We start from the raw sequence: 4,817 nt of genomic DNA, 5'->3' as shown, positions 1-4,817 counted from the left end.
AAATCTCTCAGTGCTACAAATAGCCATGTCACCTCAAATACAATGTGACTTTCCCCTCTATCCCCAGCCCCCTGCTACAACTCTCCCTGCACCCTCCTTTCCTGACATCTCTGCACTGCAGGGAAGAGCGAAGGCGTTGATAAGGGGGTGCAGGTCTGGCACAGGGGTAGAAAAATAAACTCTGCTTCTCCTCCAGGGATGGGAGGGACAGGGAGGCTGGGACACAAAACACACACCACGGGTTGAAAGCTCCTGAGCAGAAAAGAGGCAGCAGATGAGAGGAGGCACCAGAATGGGTTCCTGACCAAAGGACACTGATCACATCATGGATACACACCAGGCAAAGCTTCAAGAAAATTCCCATTGCAGCCAATGCTGTAGTGAAGGCTTCAAAGCTGCTAGCGCTACATGCATAATCATCTCTGCAGACTACATGGGAGGAAGACGTGCCAAAGTCTTTGCTGGAAGATAAGCCAACTTTATGTTAGTTCTGCATGTCTTCCCAGGCCAGTCCCTCCCATCCACCGCAAAGAAATTAAAAAGAAATATGTGAATTTTTGTGTTCAACTCTCATTACCTGCGGGCAGGAGAGTTCACATTTTTTCTCTAACACAGAGATTCACAGACAGTGAAAATTACAGCTCGCATCCTCTTTGCATTCTTTGAGCAAAAAGACCTCACTGAAATTCTGGGGGAACTGTGCCAGAGAACAAATTAATGATACAATGTGTCTCCAATAAAATTAGGAAGTGGGAAGGATGAGAGGAACAAGTCTTAAAGAGTTTATTTAACTCTCAGAAGGTAGTTATTCCTGTCTTGTATCTCACCAGTGCAGATGCATCTGCAAACCCACCATGGGATGAGAGAGAGCGCACAGCATCTCCTGGGGCAGACCTCCACGAGTGACAGCTGCTCTTCAGGGGCTGCTGTTTGTTAGGAGCTTTCAGACTCTGCTTTCTCACATTCACCAAGGAAAAATGGTAGAGAGAGAGATTATTTTTTTAAGTAATGTGGGTGTTTGAGTATTGGTGTCACACAATGCTGAAAAACGTGTCCGACTATGAACGGATGGGAGTTGGTATCCGAAATAAGTTTGATTTTTAAATTTGCCATGGACCAATCCAGGCCTGACTGAGCACTGATAGGCTGAGCCTCTTAAGCATCCAAATAGATGTAAATGCCTAACAGGGAGAGAGGATATCCAAGCATGCACAGATACCACTGTTTGTATTAGCTGGTTTTCAAAATGTCAACAGCTGGCTTTCACTGATGACAGACCAGCACATCAGTCCACTGAAATTGGCCCAGATTTTTTTCAGAGAAGGAGCAATTGTTAAAGAGCACTCACTGATACTCTGTGCTCCAGATATAACCAGTCCTTACACCAATTGGCAGCATATGGTGTATTTCCTCAAATGACAGCTTTTGTCTGTCACAACAGGAGAGCAAAATAGTACATTTATTACACAAAGAGTAATTAGTCAACTCCTTGCCTCCCAAAAAGGAACTGCAGAAGAGGATGCCTTTTAGGACTCAGATGAATGTTTCCATGCTGTTTACAGTTTTGTATGGAGCAGTTCACACTGGTAGAACAAAGCACAGGGAATCACATTTGTTGCTCACATCTTAAAATCAAGATATTACGGGGCTGATCATCCTACCTAAAATACCTATGGGCAAAGACCTAATAAGCTACTCCCACATTAGAACTTCATGAATAAACATTATTTTTTGTATTTTTTAATAGAAAAGCTCTCCATCTGCACAAGAAAAAAGAAAAAAAGGATCTCAATAATAACTGTATTAAATCTGTCAAAGCAAAAATTTTTAATAAGGGATCTATCACATGGCTGAACTTCTTTGAGGTGACAGTGACATGACTTATAGAGCCTGGGCTCTGTGATCAAAAGGATTACATACATTAACATCCTACTAATCACAGCAGGACAGGCCGGCCCATCAGGCCAGGACTCATGGAGGAGGGATCCATAAACAATCACTTTCTCCTGGTCACAAATGTGGCTGGGAGCAGAAGTGTTCTGAGGTTGGTGTGGTCTTCTCTTCTTTCAAAGAGATAAGGATTGTGTCTTCTGGAGTAAATAAATTCTCAGCAGAGTCTTCCACATCTGTTTGTTTACTCATTTTTGGACACTACCATCCTCTCCTGTGTGTTATCCCCTTTATATTACCCCTGTACTATAATCAAATGCCCTCTCTTCCGGACTGACCCTCTGCTTCTTCCTGTATTACAGACGCCTTTGATCTTTCTTTCTTGGATCTGTGTGTCCTGACTGGTAGTCTCAGCAGGATTTCCCCCTGACCCCTCGCTCTACCAGAAAACAAATGCCAAAGTAGCATTTTCATGCACTAGCACAGAAAAAACTAGACAGATGCTTGAGAAGGCTACACACGATCAGTGTTGTGCTGCTGAAGAGCTGTGTGCACTGGGCAGGGCTGCCCACCAGTAAGGTAAGCCCAGGCTGGTAAAGGGTGACCCACTTCCTGAGCACAGATAAGCCCCCTGGACCAACAAGGTGAGCAGTCATCATCACAAGGGGGAAAATGGACCATCCTGAAATTTCAGAAGCAGCTGTTCATTTTCCCCCCTTCAACATACTCTTAGTGACTTGCAGGGTGCTATGAGCATTTTCAAAAAGCAGAACGCAGTCTTTAACCTTTTTTTTTCCTTTTTTCAACTATCTCAGATTTTTTCCCTTGCCTCACCATTTGAGACAGTCCAAGTTATGGCTGACGAATTCCATTAATATCCTAACTATAATACTCCTGGGCAAAGAGGCTCCTGCAGCTTTTCGTTCCCTGCAGGCACTGCCAGTACCAGAGGAACTGAGGGTTATTTCTAGGTAGATGTGAAAAGATGCCATCAGTTCACACAGAGACCTTAACAATTGCATCAGGACTGCTGAAAGGCTGACCAACCCCTTCCTTCACAGCTGGAACTGGTGAGTAAGTTTCCCCAGCAAGCCCAAGCCCACTTGCCCTTGCAACAAAGCACAATAACAAGATTGCAGAAAGCAAGATAACCCTTCCACTCAAGGATTAGAAAACAACATCTGTTAAAAAACAAATAAACCGGTGTAATGGCTTCAGCAAGGGACCCAGAGGATTTTAGAGATGTAGCTCGTAGCTTGGTCAACACATTGTGAACGGCAAATTACAAGAGAACAATTGTTTCATACCGAGCTCTCCCACCCCTCAACTCCCTCGAGGTTAATTAGGATGGCCTCTGGCCAAATTAATTAGAGGAGAAGATTTGGGCAGGACTTTGCTATACACTCATAACTAGTTCCAAGGTGACCAAGAAGTTCAGAAATGCCTCACCTTCCAAGTAGAGCTTGCTTGGCAAAAAACAAGCTCACATGTGCCATGTCATTTTTCTGACAATCAGGAGAAACACTTAGAAGTCGTATTTCCCTAACTAACAGCTAACGTGGAAGAACTTTCTGCATCCTTCCCACTGAACAATATGCCCTTGTTTATTTTCTGTGTGCTTTTTAGGTCATAAGAGGCCAGTGAAGTTATGCATCTAAAGAACAATATAGTACTGTAATATGCCAGTTGATACACACAGCCTGGCAGACCCTGAAAGATCCGTCTTTTCCAAGAGCTGGCAAATGCATGTTGCAGTGTGGAGAAATACTTAACATCACCATAGGAAGGGAGGATGCAGAAGGGCCCAGCCTTTGAAATGACAGACTAAATTGGTGTTTTAGTTGGTATTGTAATGTGCCCTGATGGCACAGCTTAGAGATGATCCTGCCTTGAGGGGCACAGCCATGCCCAGCTTCTCTATCCCATGGCAGCAGTCTGCCTCAACTTCCTCCTACTCCTCCTGCCCAAAGCGTCCTTGGAAAAGGGAATAGCTGGCAGGACCACACTTTTTCCTCCAAGTGGTACCATCATGAGTTGTAGAACTGCACAGCATAGTAGGGCAGAGCAGATCTAGCCTCTGTGATTACAAGCCAAGTGCTGGCACAAATTAGGGCTCTGTAAGTGACTGCATCTCTGATGTGTAGAGCCCTTCTCTGTCATTAATCTGATATTGTTTAGTTTGAAGCCGGAAGGTTGCTATTTTCCATGTGTCTGTTACACACAAAAAGCAACAGCCATTCTGGGCAGAATCGGAACTTCTGAAGTAACAATGAGAAACTGCTTCAGCTCACGCAAAGAAGTGCAGCGGAATACTTTCCAGCAGGACACAATTCTCATTGTCACTAGCCAAGATTTAATGTCTTGACTCTGTGAATCAGACTGACTACTTAGTACAGTTATATCGTGTGTTCACTTAAAGACAGGGGCTGGAGTAATTTAACGTGTAGAGTCCATGCCAATAAAAAGCCATTATTCTCAACTCTTGACCAAAAAAAAAAAGAAAAAAAAGAAAAAAAAAAGGGGAAAAAAAAGGGAAAAGAACCCAAACAACCACCCATCCTTAATAGATGCAAGAGTCTTTTGGCACAGATCCAGTGGCAGACTAAGGCCATGATTTGCAATTCTGAGGCAATTATGAAATGACATAACAGCACAGATCTCCTTCTGACAGAACAGCTGAGGTTTTGTCTCCTTTGCAATAGGACATGGCTTTAAAAACCACCAGAAAGTAAAATAAGCCAAAGAGCCATTTAACTCCTGTGTAAATACCGGAGTACAGACAAACACCAACAGGGACGGCACTCGGTGTTTCAGACCCTGGTGCCACATCCTCTCGGGTCGGTGAGAGCCGGCACCGAGCCGCAGCCCGAGCCCCGGTCCCGGGCGCAGGGGACCACAGCGACCGACAGTGAATGAAGGGAGCGGCG

The 4,817-nt window shown here is 44.4% G+C and overlaps 1 protein-coding gene across 5 annotated transcripts in view; it reads right to left on the bottom strand.

Moving 5' to 3' along the window:
• Window positions 1-4,817, bottom strand: part of JCAD (junctional cadherin 5 associated) — a 58,860-nt gene that overhangs the window by 22,736 nt on the left and 31,307 nt on the right. The window contains exon 1 of one of the 5 annotated variants that reach the window (XM_031059320.1): window positions 828-995. The exons of the other annotated variants lie outside the window; for them this stretch is intronic. The gene's annotated coding sequence lies outside the window, so the exon portion shown is untranslated. Of the gene's footprint in view, window positions 1-827; window positions 996-4,817 lie in introns of those variants that run through there. 5 annotated transcript variants of the gene reach the window in all.

This window comes from Geospiza fortis, unplaced genomic scaffold, assembly GCF_000277835.1.
Source record: "Geospiza fortis unplaced genomic scaffold, GeoFor_1.0 scaffold75, whole genome shotgun sequence".
NCBI classification, from domain to species: Eukaryota; Metazoa; Chordata; class Aves; order Passeriformes; family Thraupidae; genus Geospiza; species Geospiza fortis.
The sequence above is the reverse complement of the archived record's forward strand: the minus strand, read 5'-3'. Positions and strand labels throughout refer to the sequence as shown.